This window comes from Saimiri boliviensis, chromosome 4 (genome assembly GCF_048565385.1).
Source record: "Saimiri boliviensis isolate mSaiBol1 chromosome 4, mSaiBol1.pri, whole genome shotgun sequence".
Classification (NCBI taxonomy): Eukaryota; Metazoa; Chordata; class Mammalia; order Primates; family Cebidae; genus Saimiri; species Saimiri boliviensis.
In genome coordinates, this window is record NC_133452.1 from 109,361,298 (window position 1) to 109,388,974 (window position 27,677).

Here is a 27,677-nt window from a genome sequence, read left to right on the forward strand (position 1 = left end):
GATGCTCCAAGAAGTTAGGTGACTGGGGAAGCTGGTAATTGGAGCTTGAATAATGTTTTCTCTTCCATGATATTTTAAAAAAATACATCCTGTCCTATGCCAGGAAACTGACACAGTATGGTATTGTCTATACAGATCATTCAGAGAACTAGTAAAAGGGCTGTACTTAATTGGACAATCTGACATTTGAAAATGAAACCTAATGTAATTAAAACTGATAAGGTGCCTTCCTTCATTTCCAGACTGCAGATATTTATCTTTTTTTTTTTTTGTCTTAGGGTCTTTACTCTTAAATGTAAGAATACAAATAAGAATTTGAGAAAGTATACATTAAAATACATGTCACAACTTAGTCTTTTTACAATTACTCTTAAAAAATGTTCATTTTTATTATGTAACATTCAAAAATCTATTTTTAACACTGTACAGGTATCACATCGAGGAAGTTATGGCCAAGAAAAACAGTTGTTCACATTATAGAATATAAAGAATATAAAGTAGTATATAGAACATAAAGTAGTGTCATCCCCAAGACCCCCTGGTTAAAAGATAAAACGCCAGGAATATGCTTTGTATAGGAGCCCCCCGACACAGCATATTCTGCTAGTATGTGAACAATCCAAGTATTTCCAAAAACCTTACTTACATAAAAGCATCTTTAAACAAAAAGACTACCATCTTTTTGTTTTTTAGTTCAACATGTTATTAGAAGAAATGGGATTTACTTTATTCCCTGTTGTTTCTTTACTTGATTATTTTTTGGCCAGGTGTGTGGAGAGAGGCAATAACACATCAATACTCTAAAACTAGCACACTATAATAATAGATTGTATTATGTAACATATACTATAATTATTATATATTAACATTATTATATGTTATAATTGAGTTATTGAAACTACTTTTAACCGCTACATTGATACCAGCAACAGAGTTCTACCCTCAGGTAGAAAAGAGAGATTCTTACTTTTTCAAAATGAACTCAAAATAATTTTGAAATATTAAAGTTTGAGAGACAAATCCTGTCCACACAGTAAGTCAGTTTCTTTTGAGTAGCCTATCCCGTTGATAATAAAGCATTATCACTACTGTTGGAGTTGGACGTTTAGAGATTCTAAATTGCATATTATACTTTTTACAGGCAATTTTCCAGTGTGTACATTTTTTTTTTTTCTTAAAGTTCAAAATCCTCAAGGCTGTTAGAAATCTTTACTTTTGCAACTTGTTATTGGGTCTAGATAAGGTTGACTTTCAGTAGAAACTTCAGAGATAAACAAAAAGTCTTGGACAAATGATTCAATCTGTATCACGTAGGGTATATTCAAAATTATTTCAAAAGAATTATGTTTCTTCAAAGGACCTTTACATCAATATCTCTTTGAAGAAAACACATCTAAAAATTCAATAGTAGGTTCACTATGTGGTCAACATTTGAACTCTGTAGAACTTTTCAATTTATTTGTGTAGAGAATGGCTTTTGTCATAATTTTTTGCCTCTGTTACAAACAAGTTGGACTAGAAAATAGTGTATTCCTGACATAATTTTTCCTGTCTAAGGTGCATGTTTATTTCTTCCACATTGAGAATACAATGGTCTTTTGAAAATTTACCTTGCAAGGAACTATTTACCTAGTTTAGGAGGGATAACTCTGTTTAACTAGGTATTATTGTATGTTAAATTGGAGATTACCCAACTCATCCAAACAAACATACAGACACCAACATATATTTCCTACTGTCTATCAATCTATCATCTATCTTTCTTCTATTATCTGTATCTACTGTTTATTACCTAATTATTTAACAGGAGTAATCTTTCCCACCCTTGTTACCCTGGTGCACTTCTGCTCACTCTTGAACTCTTGTGAGTCTTCAGCATTCCCTGAACCCAGACTCTGCCAGGCTGGATTCTTTACTCTGTATGTCAGTAGCACGAGGGTTATGTGTTTGTTACAGTACTTGGCCTATTGTAGGGAGAGTAGCCCTTTGCAATTTTGTTTCTCCAGCTTATCTATAGTCCTGCAGGAGATGGCAGTACATCTCAGTAGCTTGAGCTAAGAACTAAGCATAGTTCTTGACACTTAGCTATTACTTGATTTGCTGAATTGAATGAAGTTATTTGTATATAACTAAGTAGACTACCGTAAGAAATAGGGTAAAATGCAGTGAACAAAGTAAATCACATACTAGACATAACCACACCTGAGAGCTATTCAAGAATATCTCCAAGAGTGGCCCTCTATACTTCTCATCAGTTACTTCTTTTTATTGATTAAACATATTGTTAATAAAGCAAATGTGATTTGAGGGTTAGCCAGTTAGGGTATTCTAATAAATACGTGCAAATTTGTTTCTAAGATTTATTGTACACAAGGCAAAAGGACCTGTTAGTGGAGCAGAAATCTGTAGAAGAAAATGATCTTGCTGAAGAAGAAGCCAGGCCTGGCCACTGCACAAAGGAGGAGCCAGGATCAGTGAAAAGGAAAAATCTTTGTGATACACCTTAATCCTAACTTGTCAACACCTGGAGCACCAGTAGACATCTGGAATGCTGGGACCTCTGTGAAGTGGCATGTACATTCACTTGGTCCAACACACTGCCCTTATAGTATAAGTTACAGTGAGCCATTCAATATCCACGTTCAGTTGGATATGAAAAACGTGAAAGCTTGTGATACAGAGTTGAGTGATGTTAGGCAGTCTGCTCCATTCTTGATGTGTCCTCTGCATGTAAACCTGAGTCTTGCTACTCTTCACTGTTTTCCTGCTTTCCACCAACATAATCAGTAGACACAATAGGTTGTTAATTATAAACTTTAATTTTACAAAAGAAAAACATTAGCTGTGGAAATTATTTGATGCTGGTGTTGCACACACTCTGAGGAATGGACTTTTCAGTGTGTGGAATTTCAATCTGGCACAAAAGGGTCCTCTGCTTTTCCACCTGTTAGTTTACAAGCTGGGTCCATGCTCCTCTCTAAAGCATTTCTCCACATGTTCCCTAGATCTCTTCTTCTTCATCACCATATTTGTTTTCTCTAGCAGATTTTTCCCATATGCATACAAATGTGATCATATTTGCTGCATCTCAGAATGTTACTTTTCCTTGTCCCCATTTCCTTAAGCATCTGTGTAGTCAATTTCCTCACCTATTCCAGGTCTTTGCTGGAGTATCACTTTGTTAAAGAGACTTTTCTTTATCACCTACTTAAAGTTCCAACCCACTATGACCCTCCCTTGCATTTATCCTGCACTTTTTCTTCTCATGGCATTTATCGTCTTCTGACTATGTAATTCACTTATGCACTCTGCTGTTTTTTGTTTGTATACTCTTAAATAAAAGCTGCAAGAAAACAGAGATTATATCTATTTTGATCATTATTTCCAAATTCATAAACTACTCCCTGATGTTAGTAGGTGCTCAATAAATAACTTCAGAAAGAATGAATTAAGAAATGAAAACATTGTCATTTTAACCCTTGAGAAACTTAGTCTTCAAGTTTTTCTTATCAAAATAAAATTTCCTAAGAATTATCTTACTGCTGGGCCGGGCACGGTGGCTCAAGCCTGTAATCTCAGCACTTTGGGAGGCCGAGGCGGGTGGATCACGAGGTCGAGAGATTGAGACCATCCTGGTCAACATGGTGAAACCCCGTCTCTACTAAAAATACAAAAAATTAGGTGGGCATGGTGGCGCGTGCCTGTAATCCCAGCTACTCAGGAGGCTGAGGCAGGAGAATTGCCTGAACCCAGGAGGCGGAGGTTGCGGTGAGCCGAGATCGCGCCATTGCACTCCAGCCTGGGTAACGAGAGCAAAAACTCCGTCTCAAAAAAAAAAAAAAAAAAAAAAAAGAATTATCTTACTGCTGTTAGACAAGTTTTATTTCTTATTTGATTTCTCCTTTGCTCTGGAGGACCTAATTCCATTCTTGGTTCCCATGTTCTCTGGGTTTTTTATCCTTTAAGATGGTATTTGAAAGGGACTTCTTGATAACACAATTATCCACTTTGAATCTATGTATAAAGTAGAAGAAACAGATCTTTTGGAACTTTTAAGAGAATTTAGTTCTTTGTACACCCAGAATACATGATCTAGAGATCCTACCTTCCCTGACTTTGCATTCGCTTTTGAACCCATCATCAGAAGGGACTTACTACAACACAATTGTTTAAAGCTGGTCATCACATTTACAGAAAATTACCTCCATGAGGTTTATACTATACTTGGTTTGGTAGGGTAGGTCTTCATTAAATCTTTGTTAAATAGAATTAAGTTAATTAATGGGTTTCAACCAGTAGCTGATAAGGCAGAAATCACTGGAATCAAAATTAGTAGCCTCTAACAAAGGACTTGAGAGAAGGATAAATGAATGTGTCTAAAAATTCCATCCTGAACTATTTAACACTGGAATATTTAATTGGGAGTGAAATAAAAATGCAGGAAAATTATAGCACACAATCACTATTTTCACAAATGTCCTCTTTTACGAACCATTTGGTATTGCTTTCTAAATATCTTTGCATGCTCTTAATTGCATTCCTTTCCTTTGACTTATGATGAAAATTCTCTGGTAGATATGTGTCTCTCCCTGACTGTGGAGCTCTAAAAATCCTCTTTTAAACCATTGTTACATGTGTGCTTACATATGTGTGCCTGGGCATGTGTGGGTCCACGTGCATGTAGACACACACACACACACACATGCACATGCACAGTTGAAAACTGTATTTTCCATGAGTTCTGAATTTTGCCAGAGCAAGAGAGTTATTTTTACTTGAAAAATTAGGATGAATTCCCATCGTAAGATATTATTAAAAAATAAGACAACATAATTTATTTTCCTCAAAGTTTGTTCTCATCAGTCGTATTTGTACATTAAAATCATCTGAAAAAAATTTAAATACTGCTTCATGAGTTTCATGTCAAACTAGTTGAACCAGAACCTCTGGAGATGATACCCAGGCATGTTTTAATATCACAATTCCTCTTTAGTTTTTAATGGGCATTATACTTCTCTTGTGGTAGTGGTCTGATTTCTGTAGCACTAGATGAAACAAAGTTTGTTTTGCTTCACTAATAGATTTTAAAGTCTGCATGCTTTCTTAAGGTTAAAAGGACCTCTTGGAGCATTAGTTCTAGCCATGATCTTTATTATGATTATTATTTTTCTGTGAGAGGTGGGATGCATGAGAGCAAACAAATGTTCCTTGAAATGAAACTCAAAATCCTTTTGTGGTTATATCAGTTTGCAATGAGATAGAAGTCTAGAATGCTGCAAGTTATTTATACAATGAAAAAGATAAAGATTACATGCTTTCTGTCTTGTTTACAGTAATTGGTTCATCTCTTTGGTATAACTGCTTGCATTGTCAAGGTCGAATTTGAGAATAGATATAATCTCTCAAGATATTTAATTTCCATACACCCATGCATTTTCTTATATTTTCAATGTGTAATGACACTCTCTACTCTTGGATTTTAGGAATATAATAATGGTAAATCAGAAAGCAATGAAGTAGCCTCAAGAAAAACTAGGCTTAAAAGTCTTATACTGTCTTTAAAAAAAAAAAAAAAAGAAGTAAATGGATACCTGATTGAGGGAATACATACATGTGCAATTTTTTTAACTTTAGCATATTACAGACCTGGGTTTGATTCTTACATTTCTCAGTGACACCCACAGGTAGTGCACTGGCTAGTCTGAATCTTACCTCTTCTTACCATTTCCACATGAATAAATCTAGTCCAAGGTGACATCAGCAACCACCTGGACTCTTGCAATAGTCTTCTGCCATTCTCACCACTCTCTATTCATATTTTATACTTCAAGGAACTTTTCCATGCAGGAATCCAAAGAGAAAAAAAACATAAAACTTACTACTTAAAGCTGTCCACTTGCTTCCCATTGTAATTAGAATAAATTCCACATTTATCGTATCTTCCCCTCCTGTTATACATATTTCAGTTAATGGCAGTCCCTGAAATATGCTAAGCTCATTCTTGTATTAAGATTTTTGCACAGGTATTACAGAGCAAGGGAGATGAAAGAAAGCGCTCATCTCATTCCCTCTTTAGGTAATGGCATATTTAATATTTTGCAAATCTGTTACCTCATCTCTAAAGCTTCTTTTATTATTTCATTAAATCATGGAAAAGTCATCAGAAGTGTTCAGAAATTACCCTGGCTGTACAAGCTGAGAGAGTGGTGCTATTCTAGGCATTTAAAGATTATTAAATTTAAAAATTAATCAAAGATAAGATCATTGTATTATCCACTGACGTGAATTTCATAACAAATTTTCACCATATACAACATTCTAGGCAATGTATTAAACACTACAGAAGATACAAGAATGAATGCATATAAAACAGTCTTTACTTACCCGCTTATCATTTGGAAGACAGAATAAGAAGATTACAATAACACTACTACTAAGGAGAATATATACCATAAAATAATCAGAACGTAAAAGTTTTGAAAATGAATGGTTTAACAGGTTTGACTTTCACTGTAAGCAACAGCAGTTTAAAAATACGCACATCTGTTCCCTATCTGTTAGACTTGCTTCTCCTTAGATGAACTGAAATATAAGATTAGTTTGCTTTGGGGATCAGGGAATTGAGGAAGACTTAATAAAGGGACTGGACCTAGAAAATACAGCATTTGAGCTGGACCTTGAAAGTGGAAAAAATAATGGAATGCCCCTTTATTTGTCTCTTTCTTAATTTAGCTGTGATTTTACTAAGTAATTAAAATGGGTTTTCTGATTTTGCAGAAATATGCCTGCTGAACATTACTGCCCTAATGACATGACAGTCTTCCAATATGTTTTTAAGTAAAATAGGTCTTTATTTTTGGAGTGAGAAGGACCTTGGGCGACTAAATTAACCTCTTTCTTGCCTGTAAAATTCTGATGTGTAGAACTGTTGCAAAGATTAAAAGAAATAATGCAAGATATCTGATGTATAGGCATCTAATTAATGCTAGCTCTCACTTTTACTTAACTGGGGAAGTTGTATATACTGAAAGTAAGCAGAATTGTGGAATGGTTAAAACTGTACACTCTGAAATCAGGCTGCACTGATCAGATGGCCTTAGAATTCTGGGTCTGCCACCTCGTGCTTTGTGATCTTGGGCAGGTAACTTGACATCACTTTGCCTCACTTCCTTCATTTGTCAGTTGGAGGTTATACTATATTCTAACAGACAGGGCTGTTGTTAGGGTTGTATCAGATAATTCATATTAAGCAGCTGACATGTAGGTGCTCAATAAATGTTTATAATTACAGTAATGATTATATAAGTAGAGTTGAAAGCAAACACTAATTATGACTATTAATCTCCTTAAGTCATAGAAGGTATTGTCAGTCTAATAATCTATAGCATGTGACAGGCCAACACTTGCCAGGTCAAGAATATATTATTCTAAAAAAAAAAAAACTCATCTAATTATGTATACAGACCTGAAGTGCTATTTGAAGTACTTCATTTGATGTTCTCATTGTATTTGACAGTACTACCAATGTTGGCTTTTGACTTTACTCATATTTTTATAATTCACTATTTTTTTCTGATTTTCAAAAGTGGTGAGGGAAGTCAAATCCAGGCAGTGAAGGAAGCCAGCCCCTCTAATCTTAAAACAGCTAAGGAGATGAACCAAAAGGAAAAAACACCTCGTTAGGAGGGAATGCCTTTAGGGCTTCTGGTGAATTAAAGCTAGAATTTTGCTATTTTGAATCAGGCAAGAGAAAAAGAGGTGCAGAATAGGAAGTAGAAAAATTATTGCCTGTGAAAGGAATTTTCTGCTTGACCATTTATTTCCTTGCAAATCTCATTATGTAAGTTTACTGATTGCTTTTTCTAAACTCAAATTTAGGTCTCTAGTATAAAAGAGAAATTCTATTAAAATATGTATAGGTTATACCCCTTTGGAGTAAAATGGTTTCTTTCTACATCTTTATAATTATTTTCTGGCTTATGCAGAATAGTCTATAGTTTGAACATTCTGAAACTAAGATTTTTATTCCCTAAATATGCATGAATAAGTATCTAATTCACTTCAATAAGAAATGAGGTTTGTTGATTTGATTTCCCTTAGCCAGTTTGATAAGCAGAAAGACTGTCACTGGCAGAATTCTGGAAGAAGATATTAGAACTACTGCGCATATCTAAATGTAACATGCCAAGGATCTGCATGTTTGCTCAGAAAAGGGAAGAAATTCATTGCTTAACCTCAGTGACCCAAATAGGCTTTCTGTTTATCTTGTATGTCCCAAATTACTTCCCAGTAACTCGAACATACCTTCTTTTCAAGTCTTCCAAATTCCATCCAAATTGAAAGGCAATGTTCTTGGTAGATGTTTTATTTTCCAGAATCTTTGGCTTTGCATACTCAGTAATCTCCACCACAAGACACCTTTCCCTCATCCGCACACTCAAATATTACCCATCACTTAATCTAAGCTCAATTCAAATGCAAATTGTTCTTCAAACCCTTTTCCAACATTTTCATTTTCAAAAATCCCTTCCTTTAAAGAAAGCCTAGTTTGTCTTCATCAGTATTTCTAATATGGCAATATGCAATAAATATTTATTGTGTACCTATAATTTGCCACAAACTCAGTGCTAGGGATATGTCAGTGTGTAAAACAGTCAGAACTCCTTATAAAGTGGATAAACTTAAAATTCCATATTAGATAGTAGTAAATGGTAAGGAGAAAAATGTAGAAGAGGAAGAGAAGAGGAAGTGGGAAGATAGAAATTTTCTGTGGTTAATGGACGCCTGTCAGAGAATGAGACTTAAGTCTGGTGGAAATGAGGAATGAAAGACAAATATCTTATAGAAGGTCATTCAGCCAGAAGGAAGAGAAAATGAAAATACTCTGGATGAAAGTGTAAACACGAGGAAAAGTAAGAGAAATCCGAGAGGTGAAGAGTGGGGAGATGGAGGAGGAGGAGCTGGCAAATTGTACATGTTTTAAATGGCTGATTTTTTTCTCTGGGTTAAAAGTAAACCATTGAAAACTTTGATTACCACAGAGGCATGGTCTAAGTCATATTTTAGTAACAAGAAACAATGCAGCAGTGAGTGGGTAAAAGTTCTGGAAACATTCTGAAGGCATAACCTAGAGTATTTGTGAATAGACAGCAGATGAGAGAAAAAGTGGAACAAACGTGACTCCAAGGCATATGGCCTGAACAATCAGAAATAAGGAGCTGCCTTGTGGAAAGGAGCTGCTTCTTACTGAATAAGGAATGAAAATAGAAAACACCATTGCAAAAAACTAAGTAAAAGGAGGCATTTGGGTTTGGAGATGCATATTTTGAGATTACTTCTCTGTTTTGTAGTCACTTGAATATACAAATTAGAAGTTATGAGAATCTAGATGAACATTAAAGCAGTGAGATAGATTGTTTTTACTTATGAATGAATCCCAAGGGGCTGAGCTCTAAAATGTATGAAAGATGAGTAGGAATAAATGAAGAAGAGTGAGAAGAGACCGTTGAAGGAGAAGGAAAGCAGAGGAATTTGTGTCTTGGAAGCCAAGCAAAGAAAGTGTCTAGGACAAGGGATTTATCAGCTGTGCAAATGCTGCTGATAGTCCAAATAGGTTAAATAGCTGTAAACCACATGATACAGCAAAGAGTATGTCACTGATGACTTTAACTGCAGCTATGTAAGTGGAATAGTATTGACAAAGACCTGATAGAAGCAGGTTCAAGTGTAAAGAAACTGGCATATAACCAATGCTTCTGAGATGTTTACTGTTTAAAAAAAAAGAAAGAAAGAAATGGGACAGTAACTGGAAGGTATGGTGGAATCACATGCACACATACATGCATACACATACATATATGTTTATTTTTTCAAAAGAGAGTGAAATAGCATAATTTTATTATACTCATGAGAAAAAAATAATGCAAGAGAGAAAAGGGAGAATTCCAGAAAAGTTGCTCTTGTCTAGGCTGGAATAAATGAACATAAAAAGCAGTACTAAGATGCAACTTGATAGCTATTAAGTGCCTACATTAACAAAGAGGAAAATCTTCAAATATACAGTCTAATGATGTAACTTAAAGAACTAGAAAGGCAAGAGCAAATCAAACCCAAAATTAGTAGAAGAAAATAAATAATAAATATTGGAGCAGAAATAAATGGAATTTTAAAAAATCCCCAAAGTCAATGAAACAAAAAGTAGGTTATTTGAAAAGTTAAACTAAATTAACAAATCTTTAGTCAGGCTAGGAAAAAAGAAAGAAGATAAAAATTAATAAAATCAGAAATGAAAATGGAGGCATTACTACTGATACTGTAGAAATTAAAAGGATCGTTAGTGGCTACTGTGAGTCCCTATTAACAATAAACTGGAAAACATAGAAGACATAAATGAATTCCTAGTTATATATAACCTATCAAGATTAAAACAGGAAGAAATCCAAAACCTGAGCAGACCAATTGCAAGTAATGAGATCTAAGCCATAATAAAAACCCTCCCTGTAAAGAAAATCCTGAGACCAGATGGTTTCATCTGAATTCTGCTGAATTCTACCAAACATTTAAATAATATGTTACCACATATTACTGAATGAGAAACACTTAAAGAACTAATGCCAATTCAATCAAGCTATTCAGTAGAAGAGGAGAGAGTGCTTCCAGATTCATTCTCTGAGGTCGTTATTGCCCCAATAATAAAACCTGGCAAAGACATATCAAAAAAAGAAAACTACAGGTCAATATCTCTGATAAATACTGATGCAAAAATCCTCAACAAAAATACCAACAAACCAAATTCAACAATACGTTAGAAAGATCATTCATCATGACCAAATAATACTTATCCCTGGGACGTAAGGATGGTTCGGCATACAGGAATCAATCAACATGATATAGCAATAGAATAAAGGATAAAATCATAGACCAATTTGTCATAGCCAGAAATAAAATTAAATACCTAGGAATTAATTTAACCAAAGAAAAAACTTTATAATGAAAACTATACAACACTAATGAAAGGAATTGAACAGGAAACCAAATAATGGAAAAATATATCATGTTCATGGATTGATAGAGTCAATACGGTTAAAATATTCATACTACTCAAAGCAATATGTAGGTTTAATGCAATCGCTATCAAAATAACAATGGCATTCTTCATAGGAATAGAAAAAACTATCCTAAAATTTGTATGGAACCACAAAAGATTCAGAATAGCCAAAGCTACCCTAAGCAAAAAGAACAAAACTGGAAGATTCACATTACCTGATATCAAATTTTATGACGCAACTTTAGTAACAAAAATAGCATGGTGCTGGCATAAAAAACAGACACATAGGCCAATGGTAAAGAACAGAAAACACCAGAATCAAATCCACCCACTACAGTAAACTCATTTTTGACAAGGACATCAGAAACATACAATGGGGAAGAAGACAGCCTTCAATAAATGGTACTGGGAAAATTGGATATCTATATGCAAAATAATGAAACTAGACACTTAGCTATCACCATACACAAAAATCAAATAAAGATGAATTAAAGTTGTAAATCCAAGATCTCAAACTATGAAAGTACCACCGGAAAACTTTGGGGAAACTCTACAGGACATTGGTCTGGGAAAGAAAATTTCTCGAGCAATACCCCACAAGCACAGGCAACCAAAGCAAAAAGGAACAAGTGCAAACACATCGAGTTAAAAAGCTTAATAACAAAGAATACAGTGCACAAAGTGCAAAGACACCCCACAGAATGTGAGAACATATTTGAAAACCACCCATCTGACAAGGATTAATAACTGGAATATATAAGGAGCTCAAACAAATCTATAGGCAGAAAATCTAATAATCTGAGGAAAATTAGGCAAAATATTTGCATAGGCATTTCTCAAAAGAAGCCATAGAAAGAGTATCAAAAGGTGCTCAACATTATTGATCATCAGACATGCAAATCAAAGCTACAATGAAGTATCATCTCACCCCAGTTAAATTGGCTTATATCCAAAAGCCAGGCCAGAACAAATGCTTGCAAGGTTGTGGAGAAAAGAGAACTCTTGTACACTGCTGGTGAACATGTAACTTAGTACAACCACTATGGAGAACAGTTTGGTGGCATCTGAAAAACTTTAGTGACAATAACTTAATTGTATAGTTTTAAAAACTTAAATAATGTATTAGATTGTTTGTAGCTCAAAGAATAAATGCTTGAGGGGATGGATAATCCATTCTCCATGGTGTACTTATTTTCCATGCATATCTGTATAAAAATATCTTATGTACCTCATAAATATATATACCTACTATGTACCCACAAACATTTTTTAAGTAGTAAAAAAAAAATTAATTATAGAATTATAAAAAGTTTTCCAGCTGTACATTGGAATGCCTATATCATTTTCAAAACCTTTCCTCTTTGAAGTTCTAAGTAAATGTGAGTAGAAATCCCTAACATGGGAAGGGTTTGATTAAATTTTTTCCAAATCTCGCTTCAGTAAAGGCACATCTCATCTTACTCTGTCTTCAGTAAGGATGTAGATTTGGAGGTTATTTCCTCTTTAGATAACTTTCAAATTTAGAAAGACAACATTTCCAAAGAATAATTTAAAATTCTCTCATGCACAAAATATAAAAATTTTACAATGTTCTAGATTGTGATAATTTTTGAAGCTTTTAAACAAGATTATCAAAGGCTGAATTATTCATCCCAGCATGCATATTTAACTACAATTTTAAGGACTAAAATTATTAGGCTCTGACATGTTCTATCACTGTTGGAGATGTTCTAATGTATTTTCAAAATTTTGCTATAATTTCAACCTTCTCAGTTTATATTTCTCTAGCCCAGATGTTTTGAAAATGCCCATTATAAATCTTAGAGAAAAATCATCTATTACATGCCTATCTACCTGGATAACTTATTATCTCTTTGATCACAGCTCAGTCATTCAACCTCTTCATTTCCCCACATTTCTTATGACTCAGATCCCATTTATAGTCCATATACTTCATCTCTTTTACCTGGCCCTTGGGTTGTCTTTATTCCAGCAAAGCTACTTAGGTATTTTTATTTCAAACAAATGCTTATTCATTCCCTTCCATGCTATGTATTATATGTCAGGAACAGAAAATGGGGGAAAAAGATAGACTTTGATAAATGGTGCTGGGAAAACTGGATACCTATATGCAAAAGAATGAAACTTTTGCCCAATTTATTTATAGTAGATATGTAAGAATTTTGTTTCAAGAGAAAATTTAAGTTCTCTCCAATTAACTCTACCCAATATTTGCCATGCAGATAGGGATTCAAATGTGGAGTTATCCCAAGTATTTTCTAAAAAACAATAACAAATGTGACCACTTATATAAAAAAATGAAAGAGAAAGAAAGTATCACACCAAGACGCGTTCTGGAATGACAAATTTTAGCACATTAAAATTGGAATCATTAATATCCAGCATAATGTCTATCATAGAGAACCCCTCCCCCCCATTTTTTTTTTAGTTAGGCACAAATACATTTAATCTATACCACAAATTGTTTGTGAATTTCAATTTAACAAATTATTATTGTATATTCTCTATGTATGAGACACTGTACTAGTCACTTAGCATAGAAAGTAGAAAAATATACCATCCTTGTAATCGAGGAGTTTGAGTTTTCATAGGCATCTGAAGAAGTAAGTTGACAATGTCATTGTAGTATGATTAGTGTTATGATAAGATGAGTACATGGTTTTATGGGAGCATTTAAGAAAGCTACTTTAGTGCTCAGACTAGAGTCATGGAAGACAACAAGGAATTTACAAGCAATGTGAAAGGGATGGGTACATTTAGGGAAGAAACAGGAAGTGCTAAAGCCTCAAGGCAAGAGAGAATATAAAGTTAGATAACTATAAATAGTTTTAAATGGCATGCTTTAGCACACATGAAGAGTAATAACTGGAGATAAATCCAGACAGCAAGGCAACATCACATCCAGAACTTCAAGAGCCATATAAGGGAATTGGGACTTACCTAAGAGTTTTGAGGGTATATTTAAAATATTTCAACTGAGAAGGGAGATGACATAATTATATTTCAACCCTGAAAATGGAAATCCTTTACGAAGAGCATAGACTAATTATGCCGTATAAGTATGTGGAGAAAGTAGGTGATTGGGCATATTACATTGACTACGTCAGAGATGAGTTATGAGCATGAGGACGGAGTCATTACCTAAGTTGCGTTTTATGTTACACATACGTAATTTATTTATTAATAAATTTTTATATGTTTCAAGGTTATGGTGCAGAGTGGAAGAAATATCTCTCTGCAAGGGAGTATTACAGTGAGATAAGACCAGAGCCATTAGGACAAGTGACATTGCTGTTGGAAATATAAACTAGTAGCTGTGAAGATGAGAAGTTAGAATATGAGACTTTGTGATCACTTGGATGTGGGACTAAAATATAAATGATTCAAAGCTTTAAGATTAGAATTGGTAAATAGTTGTTTCTTAGAGTATATTTTATCTTCACTTTCTAAAACCTAAGGTCCTGGAGAGTAGAGGCTTTTCCTTCCCATGATCTTCATACAGTACAGAACTCTCCTAGAACAGGTTCCAGTGAGTAGTTGTGGACTAGCCATCTCAGGTTTAAGAGCAAGGATGTATTTGAAATGCTGCATGTATTGCTTTCTTCCCTCAGAATTTGTACAGTTCAATAGGACTATTCTGGAACAAAACTTTTAAGCATGAATATATACATGAAAGGTTGGAGAGAATTCAGAATGTCAAAAATGAATAGCATAAGCTTTCTTTGTCTGTGATTGGAACTGAAGGAATGCAGAATGGTTTTAGTTACCTTATCAATATGCATTATTTATTTTGGTATCCTCTAAAATCACTAAACATGAAAATTTTGGTTTCCACTTATTTACCTTGTTTGTGCAAACACTTTTTCATGTAATAGCAAAAAGGTTAGTAAATGATTCTTCAATATAAGCAGTATTTACTAGAAAAGTAACCAGCATACATAAGAAGTGTGAATTTCTTATTGTAATGTTAATGTGACTACTTAGAGTGAGCTCTGAATTATTAGAGGAAAGCTTGGAGCAGATGTTGGAGAATATGGTGTTCAGAGAAACATATGATGTACCACAGAGAAGTTGGTACAAGAGAAGCTGCCTTAACTGACCACATTGAACCAACCTGCAAGACAAATTTTACTCTCTATTCTTTAAGTAAATTATATTCACTAAAGCCCGTGACAGCACAAAGGCTTGTGGTCAACATACACATTTCTAATATGATTACACCCTTCTGTTTCTGTAACTTGAGATGTTTGCTTATTGAGTGAATTACATTCCTTACCACACGTTGATGTTGACTTTGTTATTAATTTCCTGTCTTAAAAATTTTGATTTATACATGACAGATTACTAATGTTTACTAATATTGTAAAGAGATTTGTAAAGCATCTTGAAAATTATTTTGAAATTAATAGAAACAAAAGGATGTATCTCTGTAGAAGAGATAGTTGACCCACCAAATTTTCTTCTCTTTTCACAGGAAAAGAGCTGAAGTAATGCATATACTTCACGGATGAAGACCACACTCCCCAGCCTCCTTATAACCAACCTGTCTGTTCAAATCCATTCTCTTCAAGAAAATGAGAACAATATGTGTGCAGCATCCAGGTCAGTTACAATTTATAATAAAAGTGAAATCTCTTGTTTGGGACTGCTGCTTTCTCTAGACTGGAAAGCAGATTTTAGCAGTGACGTAATTTGGATCATGAAGATAAGGGCAATGTCTTACTAGTTAATAGTGAACAAGATGGAGAAAACCCCCTTCCTAAAAGTTCTCAGGAGGATTACCCTGTTAATTATGCTGTTTCCTGATTTAGAAATGAACTTCTATCATATTTAAGCCATTGATTGTATTTTGGGATTTTCTTCATTAGAGCAACTAGTCTCTATCCCAATAGACAATTTTTTATCCGTCAATTCTACTCATAGAAATATAACCTAAATAAGCATACATATTGAAAAGGAGAGTACTAATGAATACTTTTCTTTCTTTGCCCCAAAGGAAAAATAAAAAACTTTCATAAATTAAATGAACTTTGTAATTGTGAAGAGGGGCCTACTCCACACACAAAATGAGACTATCACAGACCTGAATTCTTAAGGAAATTTGAAAGATTTTATCATGTCCCAGATATTGGACATAAGTTATCTCTTTATATGTGCAATTATCCTATGAAATTTTCCAATTTTATCAATAAGGGATGTTGACAAATGAACATACCCTGAGGAAAGATATCAGGAATCATTCCATGTGAAAAAAAAGGAAGAACTGGAAATATTTGAAGAAGAAATTATTTATGTATAACTTGATACACTTATCTAATTATTTCAGAACCATCCATTATAATATAATTAGACTACAAATTAATCAGGGACAGATTAGGGTCAGTCATTGGAAGCTAAATCAAACCAAAACGCAACTCACCAATTTCATTTCTACAAAAGGAAGTAATGTGTGGAGCCTCACAAGAATGAAGAATGATGTCCAAAAGAAAACTGAAATAGAGAGTGTTCAGCTAGGAGGATGGCATCTTAGATTCCTTTTAATCCTGAAAATCAGTAATTCTTTGTTGATATTCTAGACAGATTCTTAGTCAATCTAAGTTACTAAAACTATGCCTAATTTGAAAATCTTGAGTATCAGTTTTTGTTTATGTAATTGTTTTCACTTCCTCTGCATACCAAGAACACAAATTCAGGATGAGACTGCTTACTTAGGAAAAGTTACTTGTGCTCTGTAATACTTAGTTTCATTCATTCTTTCTTTCTTTTTTTTTTTTTTTTTGAGATTCAATTTCACCCTTGTTGCCCAGGCTGGAGTGCAATGATGCAATCTCGGCTCACTGCAACCTTTGCCTCCCAGGTTCAAGCAATTCTCTGCCTCAGCCTCCCAAGTACTTGTATTACAGGCATGTGCTACCACACCCAGCTAACTTTTTGTATTTTTAGTAGAAAAGGAGTTTCACCATGCCAGCCAGGCTGGTCTCAAACTCCTAACCTCATGTCATCAGCCCACCTGGCCTCCCAAAGTGCTGAGATTACAGGCATGAGCCACTGTGCTCAGCTGGTTTTCTTATTTCTAAATTATGTTTGGTGATAATGTCTAGTGCCCAGGTTTTTATGAGTATTAAATAAGAAAGTTCAACTGCTAAATACAATTCTATTGTAAAAGATCAAAAACTGTGAGGTATTAGTATATCCTCCTTAATTAAATCTCACTGTGTAATTTGCTTTTACATTCTAGTATCATTTAAGTAGTCCATTTGTAAAGAAGCTAGTCATTTTTTATTATTCACCAAATTACAATTAAAATAATCTTTACTACAATCAGAACCAACATTAAGAAATTTTAAATTACATTAAGAATTCAATACGTCACACCCCTCAGATGGTATTTTTTAATTTTTAAATTTGACAGATAATATATTATGTATTTATCATATACAACATGATGTCTTGAAGTATCCATAAGTTTCTCTTGGTCTACATTTTTACCAACTGTTCCATTAGTAGCCTTTTAAAATTTAGCTCTTCTGTGATGATAGGTCACTATTGTTACAGTTTGCATTTCTGTGAATAACAATGAAGTGGAGAATCTATATATGTTTATTTGTCATTTAATATCATCTAATTTTGAAGAATCTGTTAGCTTTTGCCCATTTATTGAATTTGCTAGGTTTGTTTCTATATATTTGTGAAAGTTTATTCTTTAGTCTGTTAAAACCCTTTTATTGCATGTGCATTGCAAATAGCTTTTCCCAATCGGTGGCTTATTTTCTTTACTCTGGTATAAACAAAGATTCCTAATTTTATTTTATTTATGTAGAATTTTAAGGGGTACAATGCAGTTTTCTTACAAGGATATAATGTGTAATAGTAATGTCTGGGCTTTTAGTGTAACCATTAACCAAATAATGTACATTTTTTCCCTTAAGTAATTTCTCATCCTTCACACCCTTCTGAATCTCCAGTGTCTCTTTTTACACATTTCATGTCCGTGTATACACATTATTTAGCTTTTACTTGTGAGACCATGCAGTATTTGATTTTCTGTCTCTGAATAGTTCCATTTAAGATAATGGCCCCCAGTTTGATACATGTTTCTGCAAAATACATGATTTCTTTTATTCTTTTTTTTAATGGCTGAATAGTATTCCATGTTTTATATATATATATATATATATATATATATATATATATGTGTGTGTGTGTGTGTGTGTGTGTGTGTGTGTATGTGTGTGTGTGTTTCAATATGTATAACATATATTCAATATATATGAATGTTTCAATATGTGTATATATGTATATACATATAAATGTGTGTGCATGTGTGTATCTATTTGCACACACACACACACACACATATATATATATATATATATATATATATATACACCATATTTTCTTTGTTCATTCATCTATCGATGGACAGAGATTGATTCCATCTTTTTGCTATTGTGAATAGTTCTGCAACATATATACAACTTTTTTGATAAAATGATTTCTTTTTTTTTTTTGGATAGATAACCCAGCAGTGGGATTGCTGGATCAAATAGTAGTCCTATTTTTAGTTTTTTGAGAAATCTCCTTTCTGTTTTCCATACAGGTTGTATTAATTCACATACCTACCAACAGTGTATAAGCATCTCTTTCTTCACATTCTCACAGACATCTATTATTTTTTGAGTTTTTCATAATATTCTTTCTGACTAGGATAAAATTATATCTCATTGTGATTTAAAATTTCATTTCTCTGATAAGAGAAATGAAGTTGAACATTTATTCATATGCTTCTTAGCCATTTGCATGTCTTTTGAAAAATGGCATGTGCTCACTTTTATAATAGGATTATTTTGTTTTTGTTGAGTTGGGTTGTTTGAGTTCCTTGTAAATTTTGGTGATTAGTGTTCTGTCATGTGCATTATTTGCAAATAATTTTCCATTCCGTAGGTGGTTGTTTACTCTGTTATTTTGGTTGCTGTGCACAAGCTCTTTTGCTATTACAATCAGCATTTGAGAAACCCACTATATTTAAACCAAAAACTCATGTATTTTAACACTGAATGCACCCAGAAGTAAAGTCATGTGGCTCTACTCAACATAGATTATTGTTGTATTCTCAGAGAAAAATGCCCTATACCAACAAAATAACTTCAAAAATAGAGAGAAGCAACTATTTCTGCAGATGCAAAAAAAAATCAGCATAATACAGGAAATATATGAAAAGAAAAAACAAGTTATTATGACACTCCCAAAGAACTACAAATTGCCCAGACCAACGTTCTGGAGATTTTTCCTGTAGTAGTTTCATAGTTTGGGGACTTAGATTTAAATCCTTAATCCATTTTGAGTTAATTTATGTGTTGAGAGGTAAGGATCTAGTTTTATTCTTCTGCATATAGATATCCAGTTTTCCCAGCATGGTTTATTGAGGAGACTGTCTTTCCTCCAGTGTATGTTCTTGGTACCTTTATTGAAAATGAGTTCACTGTTGGTAGATTTGTTTCTGGGTTCTCAACAGTATTCCTTTGGTCTCTGTGTCTTTTTATGCACTACCATGCTATTTTTGTTATTACAGATGCATAGTAAAATTTGAACTCAGGTAATGCGATTCCTCCAGTTTTGTTCTATTTGCTTAGGGTAGCTTTGGCTATTCTGGGTCTTTTGTGGTTCCATATAAATTTTAGGATTGTATTTTCTATTTCTATGAAGAATGCCATTGATACTGTAAGCATTAAACCTATATGTTGGTTTTATTAGTATGGACATTTTAACAATATTTATCTTCCAATCAATGAAAATGAAATACTTTTCTATTTTTTGGTTTCCTTTGCAGTTACATTTATTAGTACTTTATAGTTTTAATTATAAAGATCTTTCACTTCTTTGATTAAATTAATTTCTAGGTATTTAATTTTATTTCTTGTCCATATAAATGGGACTATTTTTAATATCACTATTAGCATGTGGAAATGCTACTGATTTTTGTATGTTGGTTTTGTTTTCTTTAACTCTACTGAATTTGTTGATCAGTTCTGGTGGTTTTCTTCTGGAGTCCTTAGGTTTCCAAATGTAAGATTGTATCCTAAGCAAATAAGAAAATTGGACTTCTTTCAGTTCAATTTGGATTACTTTTATATCTTTCTCTTGTCTGATCACTCTGTCAAAGACTTCCAGTACTTTGTTAAATAACAGTGGTGACAGTGGTCATCCTTGTCATGTTCAAGATCTTATAGAAAAGGTTTTCAGTTTTTCGCCATTCTATATGACACTAGATGTGTGTCTGTCATATGTTGCTTTTATTATGTTGAGGTATGTTCTTTCTATTCCCAGTTTTTTTTTTTTTTTTGAGGATCTTAACGTGAAGGGATACTGAATTTTATAAAATGCTTTTCAGCATTAATTGAAATTATCAGATGCTTTTTATCTTTCATTCTGTTGATATATTACATTGATTGATTTGCGTATGTTGAATTGTATTTGCATCCCAGGGATAAATACCTCTTGGTCATGAAGAATGATCTTTCTAATGTATTGTTAAATTTGGTTTTCTAGTATTTTATTGAGGATCTTTCCATCAATATTTATAAAAGATACTGGCCTATAAATGTTACTTTTTTTATTAACGTGATGTTGTCTGGTTTTGGTATCAGGGAAATATTGGCCTCATAGTATGTGTTTGGAAGTATTCCCTCCTCCTTTATTTTTTGGAATATTTTGAGTAGGACTGGTATTGCTTCTTCGTTAAATGTTTGGCAGAATTCAGCAGTGAAGCCATCAGGTCCTGGGGTTTTGTTTACTGGGAGACTTTTTATTATGGCTTTGATCTTGTTACCTAGTACTAGTCTGTTCAGATTTTGGGTGTCTTCCTTATTCAATCTTGGTAGGTTGTATGTGTCTAGAAATTCATTTATTGCCTCTGGATTTTCTAATTTGTTGGTATATAGTTGCTTATAGTAGCCACTAATGATCCTTTTAATCTCTGCAATACCAGTTGTAATGTCTCCACTTTTACTTTTAATTTTACTTACTTGTATCATCTCTCTTTTTCTATTAGTCCGGCTAAATATTTTTCAATTTAGTTTAACTTTTAAAAAAGACTACTTTATGTTTTGTTGACTTTTTGGATTTTTTCCTTTTCAATTTCACTTATTTCTGGTCTAATTTTTATAATTTATTTTCTTTCAATAATTTTGGGTTTGATTTACTCTTGTTTTTCTAGTTCTTTTAAGATGCATCATTAGATTGTATACTTGAAGTTTTTCCTCTTTTTTGATGTAGACACTTATACCTGTCAGCTTTCATCTTAATACTGCTTTCGCTGTGTCCCAGCAAAAGCATGGGTGTTTGGTGTGTTTTCATTATCATTTGTTTCAAGAAATTTTCTAATTTTTTTCTTAATTTCTTCATTAACTCACTGGTCATTCAAGAGCACAATGTTTAATTTCCATGTATTCATAGTTTTCAAAATTCCTCTTGTAATTAATACCTAGTTTTATTCATTTGTGGTCAGAAAAGATGCTTGATACTATTTTTTTTGAATATTTAAGACTTGTTTTGTGATCTAACACATGATCTCTTTTTAAGAATAATAAATATGCTGAGGATAAAAATGTGTATTCTGCAAACACTGGATGAAATATTCTGTAAATACATGTTAGATCCATTTGGTCTCTAGTGCAGATTATGTCTGATATTTCTTTGTTGATTTTCTGTCTGGTAGATCTGTCCAATGCTGAAAGTGGTTTGTAGAAGTCTTCAGCTATAATTGTATTGAGGTCTATCTCTTTAGCTCTAATAATATTTGCTTTATATTTCTCAGTCCTCCAATGTTGGGTGCACATATATTTAAAAATCTTTCTAAATTGATCCCTTTATTATTATATAGTAACACTGTTTGTTTCTTATAGTTTTAGTCTTGAAACTTATTTTGCCTGATATAAGTATTACAACCCCTGTTCTTTTCTGGTTTCCATTGTCATGGAATATCTTTTTTCATCCCTTTATTTTCAGTCTATAGACTGAAAATAGATGGCATGTGTTTCTTGTAGGCAACAGATAAATGAGTCATATTTTCCCATTCATTCAGCCAGTGTATATTTTTTAATTGGAGAGTTTAATACACTTACATTCAATATTATTATTGATCAGTAACGACTTCTGCCATTTTGTTACTTGTTTTCTACTTTTCTTGTCATCTCTTCCTTCTTCCTTTCATCCCTGTTTCTGACTAGTGAAACTGATATTCAAGTTCACGAGTCTTGCTGTGATTTTTATTGTTTTAAACCATTCTTAGTCATACTGTTTAAGATCCAAAAGTGTTGGTGTTTCCATAATCCAATATTTCGTATTTCTGGACTATGTAATTTCATTTTTTATCGGCACGTTGCTCACTCTTTGCTGGAGGTTATCTCTTTCTTCTGTAGGCATAGCACACATGTGAAGCATATATAGCATACTAAGAAAGGCCAGTTTAAAAAATCACCACTAAAAGCTAATACCTTGTTTTCCATCCTCTTCTAGAGTTACAGGCACATGGTGTCTACATTATGTTAATGCAGGCGACACTTCTGTTAAACGTTTTATCACAACATTGTGTGGCCCTGCAGATTTTCTGCTTCCCATAGTGGTTTTTTTTATTCCACCAGGTACCTCACAACTAAGTCTATGCTTATATTACTACAGCATTCACTTCAAGATACCCATTTTACATGACATAAAGTGACATAAATGCCCATAAAAAAGATCACAATCTCAGTAGCTTTATACAAAAATCCTTCTTGTTTAGTTACATAACAATTAAATACCAATATTCACAAGATGTTTAGGGACTCAGGTGCCTTTTACCATATGGCAATGGCTTTACCCTTTTCCATGTCCTCCGAATCTTCTACATTCAGTGAGTGAGTGGGAAAAGACAGGATAAATGGGTCAAGCCATCTGTGAGACAGATTGGGAAGTAGCACTTTTTACTCTTATACACCTTTGATTGGCCCCAACTCAGTTAAAAGGCTGCATGTAATGTAAAGGGAGGCTGAGAAGTTAATGAAGCTGAGTGCTCAACAATTAAAAGGGAAATAATATCATTGCTTGGTAAAAGATATTTTAGGTTCTGCTACAAAAAAGCGAGAATGATATGCAATAGTGAATGGGAATGTGAAAGAACAGTGAATAGGAGGAGAACGTGTTGAAAGATGAATAGAAGGCATAAATAAAGAGAAGTGAGGAATGAGAATTAGTTATTTAGTCTTTACAGCAAAATTAAGATATATTGCATTTTATACCTTTACAGATATAAAACAACAGGCTTCAATTGCCTGTATGAATTATCTACCTTCACACCACAAATTCATTTGATTATTTGTATATGCAACATCAGGTATATCTAAAGAGTAAGCCTATGATCTTGTCTCTAGAATGAAAATTGATGTATATGGAAATATACTCATCAACATCCAATGGTATGTTTTATGTTCCATGAAGCCAAATTATGTATCACACTATATTTTGAAACTTATTGTATCCTACCTGTTTATTTATGAGCGATATGGGCAGGTATAGCATGCTTAACAGTTGTTAATAAATTACTTAAGAAGTATGATTAATTACTTTTACTTGGCTATAAACTGAAGACAGTATATCACAAATAATCAAGAATTTCATTAAATATGCAAAATAAGAAAATCTTTTCAAAATGGAGAACTTTATTCTTTAAGTTTACATCCCTAAATGTTATTACATTGCTCATTCAACAAAACACACAGCATTTTAATTACCATCGTTTGTCTCCAAAAGCAAATATTTGCAAACTACATGAATTCCTCAGACACTCTATAGCTTTATTTCCAGAAATGAGAAAGCATTAGGCTGATGTCTTTTGTTCAAATGATATAAATGCATGAATAAATATAAATGACTAGTTATTATTATTATACTATAACAGAAATAAATGAATTCTCTTTATTTAAACAACTGTTTTCCTCTAACTAAAACCTTCTTTGGGAGCCATGGGAGATCTGAATATGAATAAAACAGTTTTTGTTTGAAAATATTCCCAAACAATCATGTAAACAGGTTTATGTTGATTGTGTAAATTATTGTTCTAACTAAACCTTTAAGCCTCTTAATGGGTCATTTATTTTGCCATATAAACATTTTCTACACAGTTTGGTATTTGGAGAGAAACCATCCCCAAGCAACATTATTTGGAGTGATTTTTCATTATTAGTTGATTATTCTGGAGAGTAGCAGCTATTATATTTTTAAGATAGGCTCACTCTTTTTATATCCATAACTCTGAAAATACCTGAAATGTTGTATTTTAAGCTAAGGTCATTATACAAATAAGAAAAATATTTATTTAAGAAGGTTTATAAAGTTAATTATTAGAGTTAATAAAAGAAAAGCACTTGAATGAATACATGCCATAAATAATAAATATTGTGAGAGTATTTGTTTGAATTGTGGTCATGCCAGTTTCCTATACTTCTATAAGATAAGAAATATACGTAAATCAATACAGTTCTGGTCATTTTCTACCATAGCCCAAAGGTTCCCTTCAGAAATCTATGCTAGATTTTTCACATTCCACAGGAAAAAACAGTAGATTTGTCATTTGTTGGAATTATGTTTCTTGTTCTAAAAGCAGAGCATTTTTGTTTCCTCTCTTCAAATGGTCAAACTCCATAGTAAAGAGTCTTCACTCATTATCCTTCCATAGTTTCTTCTATTTTATTTTCTGTTAGCCATGGCACATACTAGGTAATATGGAAATTTGAGAAACAGAGATTATTCTCTAATGGCATGTTTTACACATTGCTGTAAAAGTTGCCAGTGAAGCCATGTTATGGGTTTTTCTCCTTTATTATTGTCAGTGTTGGTTAAAGGATTTATTAAAAACTAATTTTTTTGATGGAAAAGACTTCTATCATTATAAGTCTTCACCCAATATTTAACAATGTATTATTTTGTTTTGACTCTCTCTATTACCCTAAGAAACTCTCATCTCTATTGAGGTAAAATTTTATTCTTTAAATCTTTCTTGCTCGAGTATCTTTGGGAATAATTATAAACAATTTAAAATTTAATAGGATCTCAGAGATGCTATAGTTAACTATCCCTGTTGTACAGCTGATGATATAAAAAAATCTCAAAGAAGTATGTGACTCATTTAAGACTAATCCACTTTTTAAAGTCAAAGGAAGCCCTAGGACACAGATCTTGTGATTCCAATTTTGTGATTTCTTTTTAACTGTTACTTGGTGACTACTCATTATCCTTCTCCTAACCAGGTATATAAAGATATTTGAAAGTTAATTTTCTATCTATAATTGATTCTTCATCAGACACAAGAAGAGCTGTTTGAGTTCGAAAGTCATAATGGAAAGCAACAGCTATGAGAATGGCCCTTCACTAGTTCCTGCTAATTTTTCATCTTTTTGAGATTTCTTTCCTTTTATTCTCACCTTTACTGCCATGCTTGGAAACTGGGAATATACAGATCAATTATAGAGAAATTCTCTTATCATGTCTCCTGAGCAGTGTTCAAACAGGCTGGCATTTTCAAAAGCAGCTTTGCCTAGATGACAGAGCAAGAATAACAATGTTAAAAACAATCCCCTTGTGTCCCTTCCCTAAAGAAAACAAACAAACAAACAAAACTGAGAGGGAAAAAAGACAGTACAAACAATTAAAGGCAGACAATTTTATAAAGTGCCAGAATTCTCTCAGGATAAGTGTGTGTGTGTGTGTGTGTGTGTGTGTGTGTGTGTATGTGTGTGTGTGTGTTGCGGGGGGGGGGGGATTTAATCTTGAACAAAACTGGAAATGAGGCATTTTGGACAGTGAGAGTGTCATAGGCCTGTATAATTAGAGCTCCTTCCAGCCTTCTGTAGCATTTAAATGAGGAGACTGGATTTCAGTAGGGTGAGGTTACTTGTAATTTATTACTACCCATGCCCTGGTGTATTTGGAGACATAACAAACCTGAGGAGGGGCTCTCTTAAATATTCCAGTAGCACAGTAGATAAGCCATGGTTCTGGCTTTATAGAACTCATTCTGACTGTCTTTCCTCTGGCTTCCGGAATGCCCAGCCTGTGCCTTTCACTGACTTAGATTTAGTTTTCTATCTAAGGATGGGTCTTCTTTACAGCTCAATTGCTGATTTAAAAAGCAGAACTGCTTACCAGTTGAAAAAAGTCTTTCCATGTAAAAGCCAGTCCCTGCAATTGAAATAAGTGACTATTACAGAAGATGTGCTGATATATCAATTTAAAGATTCAAGAAACATGAAAAAGCAAGGAAACATAATGACTCCATAGGAAAATAATAATCATCTAGTAGTAAATCACAAAAAAAGAAACTATAAAATGTCTAAAAAGGAATTTAAAATAATAATATTATAAAACTCAGTCAGATACAAGATAACATAGATAAACAATTGGGAAATGACAAAATAATTTATAATCTGAATGAGAAAATTGTTAGATATCAAGAAAAAGACAAGCAGAAATCCTGAAGTGAAGAATTCAATGAATGATACAAAAATACAATCAAATGCAACACAAAAATAGCAATATAATAATAGACTTGATCAAGCAGAATGAAGAATTTCAGGCTTGAATACAGGTCTTTTGAAATATCATAGACAAGTGGAAAAAAAGGACTTGAAAAGAATGAAGAAAGCTATGTGACGTGGGACACCATAAAGTAACCAAATACTCAAATTTTGGGAATTTTAGAGGAAAAGAAATAGATAAGTTATGTAACAAAATAATAGGTGAAAACTTCTCAAGTCTTGAACAAAATATATACATCCATATATAAGAAGCATTTGTATGCAGGAAGACACCATATATAAAAAACCCAACAAATATTCCCAAGTAGATCCAATTCTAAAAGGTCATCTTTAAGGTAGAGTACAGTCAAATTTTGAAAACAGCAAGAAAAAGCATCATCAAATACAATGAAACTCCCTCAGAGCAACAGCTAATTTCTCAAAAATTTTCAGCAGAAATATTACAGGCCAGGAAAGAATGGAATAATATATTCAAAGTACTAAGAAAATAAAACAAAATAAAACATAACAGTAAAGAATATGATACTCAGCAAAGGTATTCTTCCAAAATAATGGAGCGATAAAGTCTTTATCAGTCAAGAAAAACTGAGGTAATTCATCACCAATAGGTTGATACTACAGTGCTTAAAAAATGCTTAAGAAAGTCCTACATCTGGAAGTGAAAGAATATCTACCATCATGAAAAGACACAAAAGTATTAGAGCATATACACAAGTGAGAAAGAGAAAGCTGTGAAATGTCACTACAAAAATAAATTGCAAAGCTAAAAAAAGAATAAATATGCAAGACCATTAGAAAATAGTTGACAAAATGACTAGAGTAAGTTCTCACCTATCAATAACATTCCAGAACATAAATTGTTTAATTTTCTTACTTACAAAATATGTTCTGGCTGCATGGATAAAAGTACAAAACCCAACTATATGCTGCTGACAAAAAACTCACTTCACCTGTAAAGACACACATAGACTCAAAGTGACAGAACTGAAAAGAATATTCCACACAAATGGAAACAAAAAATGTGCAGGAGTAGCTTT

The 27,677-nt window shown here is 33.1% G+C and overlaps 1 long non-coding RNA gene across 3 annotated transcripts in view; it reads left to right on the forward strand.

Moving 5' to 3' along the window:
- The window catches only part of LOC141584318 (uncharacterized), an 885,764-nt gene that overhangs the window by 542,424 nt on the left and 315,663 nt on the right, over nucleotides 1–27,677 (forward strand). For all 3 annotated transcript variants that reach the window (XR_012517304.1, XR_012517305.1, XR_012517303.1), the window contains one exon: nucleotides 15,543–15,670. This is a non-coding gene — a long non-coding RNA (uncharacterized LOC141584318). The remainder of the gene's footprint in view (nucleotides 1–15,542; nucleotides 15,671–27,677) is intronic.